Raw genomic sequence first — 18,323 nt, forward strand, 5'->3', positions numbered from 1 at the left:
GGGGTGTGAAATAGAGCAGAGTGGCTAGATTCAAGCTGCGGCTGCGCTGTCTGGAGTGCGTGTCTCAGTGGCGTCCGGGCTGCCGGCTCTGAGGAAGGTGCTAGCACACTGGAGGGAGTTGAGAGCAAAGGGACAGAAGAGGCTAGAGAGGCTGATCTAGGAGTTGGGGGGTGGAAGGAGCCCCGGGGTGGGTGCCTAGCTCAGCTAAATGCCTGCTAAGCTGGGTGGGTGAAGGTGGGACAAGCATCTGAAAAGTGAAATCCCCAGGGAGGGTGTGTGGTTGTCTAGTCTGGGCCTGGAGGGTGTAACTGGGAAACAAGGGCAAGGGAACGTTTTGGCTGGATATCAGGAAAAAATGGCTCCCGGTGAGATCTGTAAGCTGCGGCCTGGCCTCTCCCCAGGGAGGGGGTGGAGGGCAGTGGAGGTTAACCCTTCCTGCTGCCTGGTCTGAGGCTAACGATGTTGTCCCCTGGCCTGCTCTGCTAAGGGCAGGGCAGGGCAGGGAGTCAGTGTGTGGGGAGTGTGGATGAGAGGGAGCTTGCACCAGCTCTTGTTGCTATCAGAGGTGGTGGGGGTGGGGGTGGCAGCCTGGGAGGATTGTGGCACCCACAGGGCTGCTTTGGACCCAAGGAAACCGTGTCGGTGTGAGCAGAGCTGGTGTTGGGGACGGTTCTGAATGTCAAACCATTCTATCCACCGCTGGCTGCGTTGCACCCGGTCCTCCTTGTGGCTCGTTCTGCTCCTACCTTCATCCTTGCGGGAGCTGCCCTAATGAGACAGGATAACCCTGCCCAGCCAGCCACATCCTCTGCCTCCCCCGCAGCTCCGAGAAAGGCCTGGAACTCCTGCCCTGCAGCCCCATCGCGCGCAGAAGGGGAAGTGTCCCCTGGCACCACCTCTGGGAGCTGAACGTGGCGCAGTGCCTCCATGCCAGCCGCTGGGCTGTGTGAATAGCATGTTAGCTGCAAGCTGTGTTAAACTCCTCCAGGTGGCGCCGTGTTCTTGCGGGCATGGATGGGCCCCTGACTCCAGGTAGCTGCTGCCTGTTCTCTAGCAGCCTTGGCCCTTGGTTCTTGCTGCCGACGTTCGCTGCCCCATGTATGACAGCAGTGGTTCTTGTCGGTGCCCTTGCAAAGGGGACTTGTTCAGGCATGGTTCCCCCCCATAAGTGGGTTGAGTGTGGAGTTCAGTTCTGGCTATCTGTGGGCAGGGAGATTAACGTATTGCTGGGGCAGAGGGAGCTCTCCGGGCCGGGTTTCTGCCAAGTTTTCACCCCAAGGGCCAGCTCCCTGGACCCTGGGTTTGTGTTTGACCCCTGAGAAGATCTGTGCTCTGAGCCCCTGATGCATGGAGGACAGGGCCGTGGGCCCTTCCGGGCTGGGAAGCAGTCTGCCCGGGGCTCTCGCGTGTCTGTATTGCAGGCTCAAGGGTAGCTAGCCTGAGCCTGGCAGTCCGGACAGCCTGGGGCTTGGAATCCCAGGGGGTCTGTCGGCTTGGGTGGCTCCCAGGAGCCGAAGGGGCCATCTGGGCTGGGGTGAGTCACCCGGGTGCCAGCATAGGACCATGGGTTTGCGAGTGCCTTGCAGCAGCTGGTAGGCGGGGAGTAGGGGAGGAAGGTTCCTTCCAGAGCCGGACAGGTCTCCTCCCTCCAGCAGCTACAGGGGTCTCGGACGTATCCGGGACGGGCCTGGAGCGCCTGGGACAGCACCTTGGCCAGGAGCCCAGACCCTTCTCCCCACAGAGTTGTGCTGAACATCAGGGACTTGCCCACTCCCTGAGCTTCCCAGGCGGGAGGCAGTGGGCATGGGGGAGTAACTGGCAGTAGGGAGGGCGGGGGCAGCTCCCCAGCCCCTGCTCGAGGGACTCCAGGAGATGCTGACAGTGTTGTAGTGATCCAGGGCTCTTGGGCCAGCACACTGCTTCTGGCAGCCCCCTGTTCCCTGGCACGACGGAGGTTGCTGCCCCCCCCAGCTCCGTGGCCCTCTCCCTGCCAGCAGCTGACGTTCACGCGTGGCCCTGGCCTGTGACCCAGCTGCAGGGCTAGCCAGTGTGACACCCGGCCCATGGGGCTCCGCAGTGGAGGGGAAAGACAGGAAAGCTTTGGCTGCCAGAGGAGCCTCTCCCAGCTGCCTGGGGCTCGGGTTACACTTTCCCTCCGTCTTGCTGCCTGGTAATGAGAGCCAGGAGCCTCCAGGGACCAGGGGAGTTCACTGGCCGAGGTGTGTGTGTGATCCAGGTCTGCAGGCTGCTCAGGTCTGAAGCAAACACCCTGCCCCGGCCTTGGCCGGCAGCACCCTGGCCCTGTCTCCTCCCCTTTGGAAGCGATTGTTCAGGGGTGTGTCTCCCTTGGGTCTTCTGGCTGCTGGACGGGTTCCTGTCTCCACCCTGAGCCCTCCTGCTGCGGGATGCACTAGCGGCTGCGCTGGGCTGGCAGCTGGGCCATGGTCTTAGCCTGGTGGGAGCGGGCAGCCCCCTGGGCTGATGTGCTAGCAGCACGGGCTGCACAGATGCTGCTCCCACTAGGCTGGTTGCTGGAGAAGGACCCTGGACGTGTCGACTGCTTGTGCTGATCCTCTCGGTTGGTAACTGTCTCCTTCCCAGCCCACCCCCATTAGAAGCAGGGCCCTTGAGTCTTGTCCCAGGGGTCCCGCGGCTCTAGCGCGCTCCCATCGTTCGTCATCTGTCGCGGCTGCGTCCTGACCCTGTGATTTGGGGAGTGAGAGGCTGCAGGAACTGGCACGGGGCAATAAATGGTTAACTGGCCCAGGGACAAGGCTGTTCCCTGCTGGAGGTGGTGCAGCATTGGGTGTGGGGGGGTTGGGGTCTCAATGGGAGCGAGGGCCCCTCAGCTGGGTCAGACTCTGTTTTGCACCTGCTCGCCTGGGGCTGGCCCAAGTGCTTGGGATGAGAGAACAGCTGATTCCTTGGGTTCAGGTGGCAGAACTGGGGTGAAAAGAGTTTGAGGCTTGCTATTTAACCCATTATGTGACCTGGCCTTGCACAGCTCTGCTTTAGTACCCCCCCCCCTCAGCTCCCGGTAGCCCCCTGCGAGCCCAACTCTGGGCTCCCCACACAAACAGCTCTGCTGGTGCCCCTCACTCCCGACCCGCAGGCCCCTGCTATCCCAGCCCTGGGCTCCCTCCCCCCGCCCACAGCTCTGCCAGTGCTCCTCACTCCTGTCCCGCAGCCGCCTGCTATCCCAGGCCTGGGCTCCCCACACACAGTTCTGCCAGTGCCCCTCACTCCTGACCCACAGCCCCCCTGCCCGGCGTTTCCTGTGCACAGGCTGCTGTTCATTTCAAACTTTGTCTTTGTGCTGTGGACAAATCTCATTATTATTTCTGACCTGGGAGCAGAACTTGAACAGGGGGTGGAAGGTCAGTGCAGGAAACCTCTGCCCTACCTAGGGCCTGGCTGTTTTTGCTGCGCGTGGCTTAGCGCCGCTGAACAAAGGGCGCTTGTTACAGCATTCCCTGCGGGCGGCCTGGCTTCCCACCCCAGCTCAAGCTGTGTGGAGCTGCGGGGTGGCACTACCCTGGCGTCTGCAGGGGCCCAAGGTAGCGTGAGCACTGGGTGGGGCAGGGGTGATGCCTCTTTGGACCCCTCAGCGTTGCTAATGTGCCCCCATGCAGGGAGCAGTGGGCCCCTCTGCAAGGGAGAGGGCGCCAGAGATATTTCAGTGACAGCCCTAGATGGGGGGTGGGGGGAGGAGATGGGGACAGGGAAGCAGCAGGAAGCTTTGCCCGAAAGTGGTGGGGTCTGTTCAGGCTGCATTTGTCCAGCAGCAGTGCCCAGTCCCTGGCCCGTCACGGCAGCATTCGAGCGCCTGGCAGCTACTGAGTCCTCTTGACGCTCCTTGTTATGGGTGGGGAAACTGAGGCAGAGAGTGGTGAAGTGACCTCTCAGGAAATCTGTGGCTGAGCTGGGGGCCCAGCCCTGAGACTGGCCTTTCTGTGACCGCAGATGTTTTCTCGGGGCTTTGCTGGAGCCGCGGCTCCTGCTTCTATGGTTGGCTGCTGCCTCCTGCCAGCTCCCCGGACAGAGCCAGGCCTTGCTGCTTGCAGTGAGGCTGGAGCTGGGCGTAGACCCCAGATAGCTCGGCTGGGTCCCTTTGCTGCGTGCCCAGCACTGGCCCGCCTCTGCCTGGCCTCGGCTCTTGGAGTCCTGTTGGCAGAGGGTGGGCCCTGGGGGGCTGGCGTGCTCCTGTGCCCCAGCTGAGGCTGACCATGGAGCATGTGATGGGGAAAAGGGTGTGGGCTGTCCTTGCGGCTGCCATAGTTTGGATAGTAAATGGCGATGTGACACCAGCTGCTCTCAGCAGCCATGGGCCTGTCCTCCCCAGGCGCAGGGGCCACGCAGGTTGTGGGCAGGCTGACGGGTGATCGCCCCTGCTGACAGGACGGGAGCCCAGGGAGGGCATCGGGGGTGGGGGGACTTGGGGCTGTGTCACCATGTGGGCGGATGGGCCTGGCAGCACTATTCAAATAACGTTTTTCTCTGTCGTTTGGCTGCTGGTCTCCAGATGTGTGCCAGCGGGGGGGCCGTGGCTTGGCTGTGCTGAGGAGCCTCCTTTGCCCCCGCTGGGGGCTGGGATCTACTTGGGGGAGGGGAGGGGAGGGCCGGGCCGGGTCAGGCCAGGGCGAAAGCTTCCTGGAGCTGGGTGCGTCTCAGTGCCGCCCATGAGCAGAGTGGCACAGCTCAGCGCCCGGGGAAGTGGGGGGGGGGGGGTAGGGCAGGGCTGTGCTTCCTGCCCAGGCGGCTGGGGGACGAGCTCTGGCAGGAGGGGGCTGGACTGCACTAGCCCCTCTGTGACCTGCTTCCAGCCGGCTGGGCCAGTCGGGAGTCCCAGGAGTCCCAGGGCTGAGTGTCCTGGGCACTCGCTCAGTCTGTTGGCACAGCCTGTTCCGTGGGCCGAGAGGGGGGCTGCCTCCGAGCCCTGGGCTGTGTCTGCCGTGCCTTGAGCCCCCCCCCGGCGGGTGCCTGCTAGGTGGGGTGTAGGAGGTGCTGCCCTGGCAGCAGACCTCAGGGAGCCTGCGGTGGTGCAGAGATGGGGTGCTGTGCTGGACTGAGTTTTGGGTGAGCCGTGAAGCTGAGCCTGGGGGGTGGGTATGAGAGATCCCGTGGCGGGGGATGTATGACTTACAGTTGGGGTGGCCCAGGGCTGCAGTGCGTCCTTAGACACCCCCCAGCGACAGCACGTCTGGGGCGCTGCTCTGCCCATTGTGCGGCAGGGGCTGGGGCTGGGCTGAGTGGGAGGAGCTTTGGGTGCCATGTTGGGGGGGGCTGTTGCAGAGGAGTGGGGGGTGTCTTTGCGCTGTTAGAGGGGTCTGGGCGCCCTGGTGGGGGACAGATCTCTGGGTAGAGGTTTGTCTCCCAGGCTCCCTATGCTCTGCCCCGCTCACCTGGGAGCGGGGGCGCCAGGGCGTGTGGCTGGCTCTGCAGGAGGGGCCCCCGGCCTGAGGCAGAGCCGGGGCGTGGGATGATCAGGGCAGTCTTGTCCCTTCGGTACAAAGATCATGGGGGCAGTTTGTGGGAATTAGCCCCTGTGCAGGGGTGCCAGGCCCTGGGACTGTGCTCTGCAGACAGCTGGGACAGCCCGTGACCCAATCCCATTAGCTTCCCCCAATCGGTTGAATCCATGCATCTCTCTGATGGTTTTTTGCCCTCGGGGCTGGTGCAGGGCCCGGTCACCCGCCTTGTCTCCCAGGCTGGTGCCAACCCTACCCGGGCCCTTGCCAGGAAAACGTGGGGAGGCGTCGGTTCTGCAAGGCCCTTCTTGTTCCACCTGCCGCCTTCTTGTGTCAGCAAAGACCCCTCCCCATTGCCTAAATGCCCCCAAGGGCACGGTGCACCCGGCAGGAAGGGGGGGGATCTCACCGTATGTGCGCACACACTCACAACCTATGGGCAGACTGAAGTAGAGTAGGTCCTACCCAAACAATGGCCACTCCCCTCTCCTTGCAGCTGGTAGCCGAGGGACATTGCTCATCAGAATGGGGTAACACAAGGCCCGTCCTGTGTTTACAGACGTGACTCTGCCCCTTCTTTGACCATGAGACCCACACAGCCCCAGCCCCATCTGACAGGAGTGCAGCACTGCTGAAATGCAGCCACCTCTGGGGTGGAAGGCAGCAGTTGGCCAGTCACGGCAGACAGAAGAGAGGAAAGTCATGCCGGATAGATGACCTAGGAGAGTTGTGTCTTTCTCTGCCAAGGGGCTAGCAGCTCTACCGCAGGGGGGATGTGTGCTGGCTCCCGCCCCGTCTGTGACCGCCTGTTACAGTGGGTTTGTTTAGACACCTGAGTAGCTCTGCTCTTCCCATACGGGGCAGCCAGGTGACTTCACCCGTATGGGGCCGGCCCGTCCTGAGCGCTGCCCTCTGGGAGTTTGGTGCATCGGGGGTAAAAGCAGCAGCGTGGCATTTAACCCCTGGGGGTTCTCCCATCCAGCCAGGGGAAGAGCTGGCCAAAGGCCCTGGGCTGAATGGGGCAAGTGGCCTGGAGCAGGAGTGAGTGAAAACGGCTCAGGGACCAGGATGGAGGGAATCCTTGCTCAGTCACCAGCTGGGCAGCGGCTCAGCCGTCACCCTGCTGAGGCCGTGCAGGGCCTGGGGGAAGCGAACTGGGAGGCTGCCCCGTGCCTGGGGTCAGGTTTATCACTGAGCCCCCGGTTTGTGTGTGATCTCCTCTTTCCCAGGCGGGTCCCTTGAGGTCAGGGCAGCGAGGAGCACCTCGCCCCCCAGTTCATTCCCTGCCCCCAGGATCAGACCAGGACTAGAGCCACTCTGCCCCCTTGTTTGGCACCTCTTGGCTGCCTGCCACTGCTCCATCCCAGGCCAGCTGAGCAGATCCCTGAGCAGCATCCACTCGGGCGTCTGTGAAGGGAAATCAGGCCTCGCCAACTACTGAAATTTTTTGTGGGAGCGGAGGGGGGGTCAACAAAGGCGTGGACAAGGGTGAGCCAGTGGATATAGTGTACTTGGACTTTCAGACAGCCTCTGACAAGGTCCCTCATCAAAGGCTCTAGAGCAAAATAAGCTGTCTTGTGGTATGGGGGAAGGTCCTCTCCTGGATCATTAACTGCTTACGAGACAGGAAACAAAGAGTAGAAATAAATGGTCAGTTTTCAGTGGTGTTCCCCAGGGGGCTGTAGTGGGACCAGTGCTGGGCACCATAGTCATAAATGATCTGGGAAAAGAGGCAGAGGGTGAGGTGGGAAAACTTGCAGACAATACAGAATTACTCCAGTTTTTAAGTCCAAAGCAGTGTGAAGAATTAAAAAGAGATCGCACCAAACTGGGTGACTGGGTAATGAAATGGCAGATGAAATTCGATGTTTATAAATGCAAAGTCATGTACATATAAAATGATGGGGGGAGGGAGGGTGTCTGTCTGTCTAAGTTAGCTGTTACCACTCAAGAAAGATCTTGGAGTCGCTGTGGATAGTTCTCTGAAAACATCCACTCCATGTGCAGCAGGCGTCAGAAAAGCTAACCGGATGTTGGGAATCACTAGTAAAGGGATTGATGATGAAACAGAAAATATCATCGTGCCTGTATATAAATCCTGTTTACAGCTCTGGTTGCTGCCTCAAAAAAGATATATTGGAATTGGAAAAGGTACAGAGAAGGGCAACAAAAATGATCAGGGTACGGAACAGCTTCCGTACGAGGAGAGGTTAAAAAGACTGGGACTGTTCCATTTCTAAAAGAGATAATTAAGGGGGGATATGATCGAAGTCTATAAAATCAGGACTGATGTGGAGAAAGAGAATCAGGAAGTGTTCTCTACCCCTTCACATATCACAAGAACCAGAGGTCACCTGATAAAATTAGTAGGCTGCAGATTTAAAACAAACCATGAGGAAGTACTTGATTTAGCTGGGGTTGGTCCTGCATGAAGCAGGGGGTGGGACAAGATGACTCCTGACGTCCCTCGTCTTCTAGGATTCACATGATGCTCAGTCACCCTGTGGAACTCGTTGCCAGAGGATGTTGTGGAGGCCGAGACTATAACGTGGTTCAGCTAAGTTCCCGGAGGACAGGTCCAACAGTGGCTGTTTGCAGGGCTGCGTCCTGACCAGCTTGGCTCTCTGGGTGTCCCTGACCTCTATCTGCCGGGAGCTGGGAGTGGATGATGGGCAGGGGTCACTCAATTATTACCCTGAATGAATTGTCCTTCGTTACCCCAGATGCACCTGGCACAGGCCACTGTCGGAAGGCAGGACACTGGGCTCAATGGACCATTGGCTGACCCAGCGTGGCCATTGTTCTGTTCTGCCCACGCCCCCTGAGTTTAGGATTCAGCCCTTTATCTTTGTAGAGACCTACATCGCAGCCCCCTCCCCCACTGCCCACTCCTCAGTCCTGCCTTGGGTGCTCTGCCTCCACAGAGGACATGTGGGTCGGTGCTTGTAGCACTGGTGGGCCTGGAAGTGCCAGGTTCTGTTCCTGTCTCTGATTGGCTGTGGGCGCCAGGAAATTTTGTCCCCTCTCCGGGCCTCAGTTTCCCCATCTGTGCAGCAGGGGGTGATGGTACCAGCTGCGTGGAGGGGAAAGGGGCTGTGGAGATGCAGAATTGACCAGCTCTTGTCTCTCGAAACCTTGGCTGCATGTGTCTCTCCTCCCCACTCGGCTGAACTGGGCCAGGCATTTGGGGCTGTGCTCTCCAGAAGGAAGCTGACCACCCAATGTGGACCCGCAGACCAAAGCATCCTTCCCAGCCTGCTCTCCGGGCGGGGCCCCGGGGTGGGCCTGGCTCTGGAGTTGGGGCTTGCTTTCCCTGGGGACTTGCCCAGTGGCTCTAGCACCAGTGCTGATTGCATCTCTCGTTGTTGGGCTGGGAGGCGCATGGTCTGGGGTGTGGGCGGCTGCATCCCATGTAGCGTGGGGGGTGCTGGTGGGTGACTGGGCAGCAGGACCTGCCCATGCGCTCAGTACGTCCTTCCCCCTTAGTGGGGGCTGAGTATCTGGTTGGGGGTTTGGCCCCTTTCCCAGAGGCACGGGGCACGGCGCTCCCAAGGCACCCACAGGACTGTCTGCACCTGCTCCTATTTCCCTCCAGGCTGATGATGGGCTCTGGGGATCTGCAGGCTGCATCTCTCAGCCTGGATTGCAGCCTCTGGAGAGCGTGAGCTCCTGTAACCCTCTGCCGGGCTCAAAGTGCAGAGACCCTGCTAGGGCCGACTGTGCTCTCTGGGTGTGGCTGGAGGGGGCGGTGGGTGCCCAAGGACTGCCCGGGGCTGCGGTGGGATGTGTGGGGAGCCGCTCACTCGGCTGGGTTAGCTGACGGGGCCGAGAGCCCCTCTCGGAGCAGAGCGAGCCTGTGAGTTTGGAGGCTGAGACGCGCCCGGAGGCCTGGGAGGGAGGCTGTGGATGGTGGTTGTGAGTACCTGGCGGTGGGTGGGATGTCGCACGTGCTCTCGCCACGGGCACGGCGCGTGAATGGGCCCCCGGCAGGTTTGGGTGGGGGGGGGGACTGGTGAAGTTCCAGGGGTTGCTGCAGAGTCAGTGGCCCTAGATCAGGGGCCAAGCTGGGCCTGTTTGGAGGGTCCCGCCCCGCTCTCCTTGCGTGGCTTCTGGCTTATCCCCCTTGTGCCTGTGCGCGGCTCGGAGCAGCCACCGTGGGGCCTTTATGGCACAGGCTGCTTGGCCCAGAAGGAGCAGCTCTGAGCGGAGTGGGGCAAGGGATGGGGGCTCGGGACTGGCCCCCCATCCCAGTGTGTGGGGCGCACTCAGCCCAGCGCTGGACTAGCCAGAAGACACCTTTGTATGGTGGTTTCTGAAATGACCTGTCTGGGCTTGTAGACACAGGGCAGGGGCTGTCCTCGGGCTCTTGGCAAAGGGGACATGGCAAGCCCAGGTAGCAGTGACCTGCCAGCACAGCTGCTCAGGCCCAAGGGGGGCCCTCGTACTGCAGGGTCCCCGGACACTTGACTTCTCTGCCCAGTACAGGAGAATCACTTTGTCCACCACTGAAATGTGGCCGCCTCTGGGCTGGAAGGCAGCAGCTGTTGAGTAGCCTGCGGCAGCGGTACCCAGTGGTTAGGACAGGAAGCGAATGATTCAGGAAATGAATGATGAGCTTTTGGGGGCTGGGGGATTGGAACGACCCACGTCGGAGTCTGGCCGAGACAACAAGGCTCTGGGGGTGCAACGGGCCCGCGGCTGTTTTCCCATGCACTCAGGGTCTCTCCTGTGCTGGCGGGGAAGGTGGCGCATCCAGCCCAGCACGCTCGCACTGTACAGGGAAGAGCGGCGGGAGCTCCCCGCTCAGGTGGGACACAAGCCCCTTTTGCTTCTGGCAGGCGGGACGTGGCCCGGCTCCGTTGTTGCCGGTGGGGCGCAGGGTGTGTGTGACCGTGACCGTCTCCCCGCAGGGCAGGTCGGGCTCTGGGGTGGCTGCAGGGCTGTGCGGTGCAGCTGGGACGCCAGGCGGGCTGCGGGGAGAGGCAGGGGGTGCTGTGGGAAGGCACCAATGTGATCACCAGGGGGCAGCACTGGGGGCCCAGCTGGGGGTGGCGAACGGGCTGGGGCGACGAAGGTCTGTCCGGCTCGGCAGGGGCGCTGGTTCCCCCAGCTCTAGCACTGGTGGAGCTGCTCTCGGGGGGGGGGGGGGGGGGCTCAGCACGGGTGGGGGACAGGCAGCCTCCAGCCTTTCTGCGCCGAGGGGGCCCAATGGCCCCTGGCCAGAGCCAGAGCGACGTGGGCAGATGTGGCTGCTGCCTGCGTGCATGCAGCAAACAAACCGCAGGGACTCGGCAGAGCCTCCCCCCGCCTGCTCCATCGTCACTGGGAACTGCCCCCAGCGTGGTGCTAGGTGCCCAGACAGCCGCCGTCCTGGCTACCCCTGGGCTTTGCCTCCTGCAGCCGCAGAGCGCAATGGGGGCGGGAGGGCGGCCGGCAGCTGTGGCCCCAAGCAGCTGGGCAGGGCGGGAGCCCCTAGCCCCAATGGTGACTCTCTAGGCCCCAGTGACTGCCCCGGTCACAAGCCCAAGCTGGATCTGTGCGTGCTGGTGCCGCTGGCCCAGCCTGGTGCCTGGCCACCCAGCAGGGCTCGCTGTGCCCCGGCGTGGGGGCTGGAGCAGGAGCGGGGCTCTTACCGAGGCTCTGCTGGTGCAGCCTGTGCCCTCCTCGCGGTGCTGCGCGCCCAGCGTGCTGGGCAGCCATCTCTGTCCGCGGCTTCGCTTCGGGGGGCGAGGCGATGCTGCGGGTACATCTCCTGCAGGGCCAAACAGTCAGGGCACCGGGCTCCAAGCCTGGCCCTCACCTGGTGCTCACACTGTTGCTCCTGCTCCTCTCCCGGCTCTGGGGCTGATGAGGCTGTCGGGCAGCAGTGTTTCCTAGTGATCACAGCAGGGCATGAGCTGCTTCCGGCCTGCTGTGTCCCTAGCTCGGTCACTAGCTGTAAGACCCTCGGGGGGGGGGGGAGGGGCTGGTGGTATGTTGCCACTGAAAGGACCCTGGAGGTGCCAGCCCCCTGTTGGCCCTGGGAGCAAAGGGGCCCGTGGCCGCGGCTACAGCAGAGAGGGGCCCTGCTGTTCCCATAGCGGGGCTGGGGTCCTGCGGGAGGGGGGTGTCCCGCTGGGTGCAATGCCCTGTGGGGTGCCAGGGGGTGATGGTGTGGGTCCGGGTCCCCTCCAGCTCTGCGTGGGGCAGATCTGACTCTGCTCTAGACTCCCCTCTGCCCCAGCCACAGGGAGCTGGTGACTCCAGCTGCTCCCGGCAGAGCTTGGGCCTTAGCAGGAACTTCCAAAGTGGCACTTAAAGTTGTCCATGGGTGCCCGTGTCCCATGAACAGCCCCTGGAGGCCGGGGGCGGAGGAGTGGGAGGCGGAGGAGTGTTCTGCCTCTGCCCAGGACAGGCAGGTGGAGGGTAAACCAGCCCCTTTATTTCCCGGGGGGGGATCCCAGCCCAGCCCCATCAGCTCTCCTGCCCTTGAGCCTGGCATTGGTAACCCCCACCCCCCTGAGGCAAGGAAAGTCATATCAGACAAGCCACCCTCCCTGAGCAAAATCAGCCATGACCCTGGTGTCTGGTGTGTCTCCGGCCCCTGCCCGGGCGCCTGTGTAGGGAGCTCTCTGGCTGCCAGCCTGAGCAGAGGGACCACAGAGCAAGTGGCCGGAGCCCCCCTCGGAGGGGTTTGGCCAGGCCAGGCTGGGGGGGCTGGTGCTGTTACCATCCCTGGTCTGGCGAAGCAGAAGCTGGTAGTGCCCTCTGCGCCCAGGGACGGCGATGCTGGCACGTCTCGCCGTGGTGCCTGTCGTGAGCTGCAGCTGCCTGTGCGACGCTGCTGTTGTGCAGTTCCCTCCCCGCTCCCTTCCCAGGAGCCCCTTGCCTCCCCCGGGCTCTGAGATTCCTCCCTGCTGCAGCCCCCCCGCCTGGCCCCCAGCTGGGATCTGAAGGGTGACTTGCTGGGCGTGCGGTGGGCGGGAGCTGCGCCTGGGCCGTCCCCTCATCTGGACTCGATTTCAGCCGTGCGCCGGAGACTGCAGGAATCCGGGGCCGGGAACTGGAGCAGTATTTATTTGTTTCCCAAATCCCAGCTCTGCCCCTCCTGGCATGGCTCAGAACTATGTGCTGATGCTGTGAGTCGCTGTGCTCTGTAAGCAAGTCGGGGGGGGGGGCCCAGGCATGTCCGTGGGGCCCCAGGCGCATGCCTGGGGCGCCAAGGCGGCTCAAGCTGCTGGGGGGGGGACATGATGAGACATGCACCTCGTCTCCTCTGACCTCAAGCATGGCTCACTTGCAGCCTTAGCCCCTCGGGCTTGGGGTCTGGCAGGGCTGTGCTAGCAAAGCAGGGTCACATCTGGTAACTACTTGGCCAGGAGGCCCTGTGCCTGTGGACGGCTGGCGGGCCTGCAGGAGCTGGCACAGGTGTTCCCTTCTGAGTCAGTTGCACTGGGCCCCAGTTGGCAGCGCCAGGCTGTTTGCCTGTAGAGGAGAGGATCGGGGGCAGGATCAGCCCAGGGCCACCTGGCTGCGTGGGAGCAAATACTGTATGGCTCCCTGTAGGCAGGGGGTTGCACTAGCCTGTAGCGCCCCCAAGACCCAGGCTGGGGCCCCAGAGCCATGCCAGGGGGCTGAGGAATCCGGCTTAGGGTCTCTGCGTCTCTGGGCAGAGCAGGGCCCGGCGGGTGCCCTACTGGGTGCTCTTGCGTTGGGGGGTCAGCACAGCTGGCTGTTCTGTGGCCCCCCGCTGCGCCCCACTGGGGAGTGACTCAGGCAAGGTGCCCAGGTGGCAGCAGGGCCGGTTTACCCCGCTCCAGCAGCCAGAGAAGGATCTTCAGCCTCAACCACATCCTGTTTGGGGCCGAGTCTGGGTGAGAGCCAGTGCCAGGAGCTGCACCCATCACTGCCCTGGCCATGCCCGTGCACTGGCTGGGGGGAAGCAGGCTGGCGTGGGCACTTTGCAGCCTGGCATGGGAGGGTCTTTTAGAAGCTGCCCCTCACCCCACGTGGTGCCCGGCGGGTGGGGGGAGCAGGAGAGACCATGTATTGCTTGAGCTGCTGTCACACTGGAGGCCATCGGCCCAGCTGTGGCACCGAGCGTGGGGAGAGTGTGTGGGGGGCTCTGGTGTGACATTGGGACCTCACTGGCACCACTTGAGGATGGGGGGCGTTCCGCCCCTGGGCTGGGCCTGTTGGAGATCCAGGGCAGGACAGGGGAACAGAACCGGAAACCAAAACATGGGCCCCTAGCCCTGGGTGGGGCTGTGGATGGCCCCGTGTGGGGCCCCTGTACCCAGAGGGATAGTGAAGCTAGCAGGGCCTGGGACATCTACCCTCTCTCCTGTTGGTCTCTTTGTTGTGCCTCAGTTTCCCCTTGCTGCAGTGGGGTAGTGCTGTACTCCTGCCTGCCTATGGCGCTGTAAACCCCTGAGGTGATGATGCTGTGTCAGGGCTGGCTCCCCCCCGGCTGTTCCCCTGTGCGGCACCCCGTAGTAACACATGTGCATGGGTAGCTGCTGCTGGGTCTGGCTGCAGAGTGGGCACGGCGCCCTCAAGGCCTGCAGTGGCTGCAGATGATGATGTCGGCCCCCTCGGGACTGTGCTGGATGCTATACGAACGCAGAGAGGCCACGCTGCCCTGCGGGTGGGTGCACCACGCGAGCCAGTGCAGGAGGGCAAGAACTGGCCCTGCCTGGCTAGCTCTGTGGCTTGTAGGTTTGGTGGCGGTTTCCATGGGGGGCAGGAAAGCAGCTTAGAGGTTTTATGATCTGGCACGAGAAGCCTCTGCTTGTGGCTGGCAGGGTCAGCGTGTCGCTAGAAACGACGGCCCCGAACCTGAATGTTCCTTATCGAAATGTTTCGTGTGAAAATGGCGCCGCCGGGGCTCGTTGGAATCGCAGTTCAGGTCTTTCTGGCTCCCGTTCTCCCCTTGTCCCAGGACTCCAGGTGTTGGGGCTTGAGGAAAAGCTCCAAACATCACCGGAGGAAACCCCGGGAGTTGGCAGCCCCCTGGGGTTATTTATTTCAGGTGTCGGGAAAAGCTCAGAGGAACGGTCGCGACTTGTCCCTGGCTGAGCCCCGGGCCAGGTGGCTGGGTTCTGTGGCATCGCAGCCATGGGAACCTTGCACAGGGTTGGAGGTGGCAGCAGCTGTTTGGGTTTGGTCCGGGAGTTTCCTGGTGCGTGGGGGGCAGAGCCATGGTGTCTGGGGGCACAGGCTGGCAGGCAGCCTGTCCTGGCAATGGTTACTTGCCAGCCGAGTCGGCAGGGCTTTGGGCTGCAGTCAGACCCCTGATGGTCTGTCCCAGTCTCGCTTGCAGTGCTTGGCTCCCCGCCCCGGGGATGATCTCCTCCCCAGAACAAGTGCGGCATGGGCAGCCCCTCCCCACGCACATCTGCAGGGACCCCCATGCCCAGGGGAGAGCGGGAGTCCTGTCTCCAAGGCCATATGTCCCTGGCTTCTCCGCTGAGATGGGCGGCACCAGGGCCAGTCTGCCTGCGTGGGGTGGTCTCTTCTCTGCTGGCAAGGAATCAAGGCCCCCAAGTGGGGCTGTCGGGGCCGGCACTTTTGGCCATGGATCCAGGCCGGCCAGGCCGGGAGCCGAAATGCCCAGCTTCTCTCTCCCACAGAGCCCTCATCCCACTCCTGCCACAGGGCGAAGGTGCTGATGGCACGGCCGGGCGCTGGGAGCGGGAGCGCTGGACGCTGGGCTGGCATTTCAGCTGCACAATGGGCTCTTGTGCTGCCCAGACCCCGCTGGGGAATCTGCGGGGAGAGCAAGAGACATATTTCAGCTTCCTTTCTTTGCTGGGAAGTTCATGTGACTAGGGCGGGGGAGGGAGGCGACTGCGAGCCCAGCTGGGCTGAGCGTCCCTTCACTTCAGCCTAGCCTGTCTTGGGAGCAACGCGGCACCCTGGGGCAGGAGCCTCCCATCCTGTGGCAAATCCCCCAGGGGCTTCCCCTGCTGGCACTCCAGGCTCAGATCCAGGCCAGTTCTGCAGACCCAAGAGCACCGGACCCTTCGGAGGCTGGTACGAGCTGTATCACAGCCCAGTCCCTTGTGCACTGCGTGGGCAGCGACAGGGGATTTGGCTTTCCTGCCGGGGGTTTCCAAGTTGTGTTGGGTCGGGGTGGAGGAAGCAGGGGCCCTGGGCTTGGAGAAGGGGCATCGCTGGCCAATCTTCCCTGCAGAAAAAGGAGCTGTGCTGACGGTGTCGGCCGGGGGTGGGGGGTCCCCATCTGGGATCTGTCTGGTGGAGCAGTGGTGAACAGGGGTGGGTGTCCACCAGAAGAGAAGGAGTTAAAGTCCTGGGGGACGGGAGTGCCAAGGTGATGGATGAGGAAGGGGGGCCGGAGGGGGCTGGGCACAGCTGTCCCCTTTGCCTACTGGGTGTTGGAGTGGGGAGAGACCAGGCCAGGGCTGTGACTGCAGTTCCTGGTGGAGGCCCTGCGGGGCGGGAGGGTGGGGGCTGCGTGAGGTGCAGTGGGCAGACGTGTGGAGTTGGGGGAGGGGGGTTAGTCTGGGCACCCCCCGTGGGTAAGTGGCAGATCCAGCAGAAGGTGCAGGGTGGGGGCCGGCCAGGAGACCTGCCCTGTCTGTCCCGCCTGGCTCGTGTTGGGGGAGGCAGGGCTGTCGCGGGGGCAGTGCAGGAGCTGCACTTGAGCACCACAGGGCTTTGGGGCTGTCCAGGGGCCGACCGGCTGTGCCCTGGTCCCGTGGTCGAGCGGTCGGTGAGCAGCAGGGCTCTGGCAGGGGGCTATGTCTGCCGCATGGCGTGCACTGTGGCGTTGCCCGCGGTGAGTGCAGCTGGCGGTAACAGAGCAGCAGCGCCACTGAGGAGCCGACCCCTGGCCAGGGACTCAAGGCACCGTCTGTCATTTGCCGGAGTCCCAGCGGCACCAGCTGTGCCAATGCAGCCCAAAGGGTCACGCCCCAGGAAGGGTGGGCGCCCACCTGCCATGGTGATGGGCACTGGAGCAGTGCCCAGCTGGGCAGGCAGGAGCCCATGCTCTAGGATGGTGTGTTCCTGCCAAGATTGCGACAAGGGGTTGGAGGGTCCCTGGCGTGGGAGGGCACTGCCAGGTGTGACCCAAGTGCTTGGGCCTGGGTGGGCTTAGCTTGCTGGCCACACAGTCAGGCCCTGGCACAGGGTTACTCTCCCCACTGGAGTCAGGTCGGGCGCTGCCAGCAGCCAGGGTCGGATCAGATCCAAAGCTCTGGATTGGGAAGCATGTGGCAACCCCGGCCTGGTGTGTGGAGGTGTGGGTGGGGCTGGGCCCTCATCTTCTGACTGTGCAGGGCTTTTCAGGGCCTGCCCGTCTAGCTGAGCATTGTGGTGCCCCTCCCCCCCACTGGCGCTGGGCAGGGGAATAGCCGTGGCAGCTGGGCCGGGTGCTCCTGTGTGAGCAAGGGGGATGTGGGGCACATTGGCTCTGGCTGTGCTCTACGTCCCCCTCCTGGTCGCTATTAACCCGGGCCGGGGCGGCAGGTTCCCGGGTGTGGGTGGCGGAGGGGCGTAACCAGAGCACCTGCAGCAGGCTGAGGGGTAGTAGAGGCCTGGACCCCCGTCCACTTTTGGCCCCCAGCCAGCGCTGGGCAGGCTCCCCGGGTGTGCTGCTGCTGGCTGGGCCCTGGTTTTGATCCGCACAGAAATCCCCCTCCCTAGAAAGCTGGCTCTCCATGTGAGCCGACCCAGGCCCCAGCGAGCTTAGCAGGGTGACTTTCCTCAGTGAATGTCGCCGGCTGGGCTGTCCTGAGCTGCCCATCCCCATGGCGTCTGGGTGCCAGCCCTGGCCCCAGAACAGGGCTGCCGCAGGCAGAGATGGGAGCTCTCTGGCTGTCACCCCTTCCTGCTCCATCTCCCTCCAGCATCTGCGCTGGGGAGGCCAGAGATGGTGTTGGGGAGGCCCACAGCCCTCTGGGGACAGGGCCTTGATCCCCAGGACTCACGCAGCGGCTGCGTGGTGGTGCCAGGCCAGGTGCTGGGCTCAAGAGCCCCATCTGCAAGTGGGCCCGTCTCCCCTGGGCCTGGCTGGGTGGTGGAGGAAGCGCAGCTGCTGCCCTCCCATTGCATGCGGTGCCCTTTTAACCCCTGGTGTGCCAATAGCCAGGCCCCGGATTCAGTGATGGGTTTGAGCCAGATGTGACGGATTGAGGGAGGTAGGAACCGCACTTCTTGGAACGGGGTGCGCCGCTGCCGCAGGGGAAGGGAGAGGACCCCACCTGCTCATGCTGCTGTGCCGTGCTCTGCCACTAGTCATGCAGGGACATGTGCCCCAGCACAGAGGGGCTGGGAGATGCCCATTGCGGGCCCATGGTGAGCATCGGCCAGGCGTGGGCACAGGGCCAGGCGGGCGCCGCGGCAGGGGGCTGAAACTGCGTTAACGGCGGCCCTGGGGCAGAGCCTCATGCACTAAGATCCTCCCTTAGACGGTGCTAGGGAGGGGCGTGTGTCTGTGGGGTCTGTCTCTGTCTGTCTGTGTGATGCAGCGTGTCTGTCTGTGTGATGCAGCGTGTCTGTCTGTGATGCACGTGTGTGTGTGTGTGTGTGTGGGGGGGGGGAGATATATATATATATATATATATGCACTGTGCTGGGCTGGATCCAGGCACATTCTGTGGACCGGGGCAGCCTGGGCTTTCCTTGTTTGACGGCCGGGTGCTCCTAGCAGCTCCCTGCGGGATGTCGGCAAGCCTGGCTCAGGGCCTCTGTCCCCCTCTGCTACCCTTGGGCTGCTGGCCACCTGTGAGCTCGGCCTGGCCAGAGCCGCAAGACGCCAGCTGCAGATGGCAGGACTCTGCGCTGTGTCTGGGCAGCGTGGCGGGGGGAGGTGCTGGGCAGGGGCTGAATGCCATTGCCGGTGTTTGGGGG

General features: G+C 63.1%; 1 protein-coding gene across 2 annotated transcripts in view; it reads left to right on the forward strand.

The window, feature by feature from the left end:
- The window catches only part of SHROOM4 (shroom family member 4), a 47,591-nt gene that overhangs the window by 5,576 nt on the left and 23,692 nt on the right, over positions 1 to 18,323 (forward strand). The gene's annotated exons all lie outside the window — the stretch shown is intronic.

The sequence above is a fragment of the Emydura macquarii genome, unplaced genomic scaffold (genome assembly GCF_026122565.2).
Source record: "Emydura macquarii macquarii isolate MOO-44397 ecotype Brisbane River unplaced genomic scaffold, CSIRO-AGI_Emac_v2 contig_1253, whole genome shotgun sequence".
Classification (NCBI taxonomy): Eukaryota; Metazoa; Chordata; order Testudines; family Chelidae; genus Emydura; species Emydura macquarii.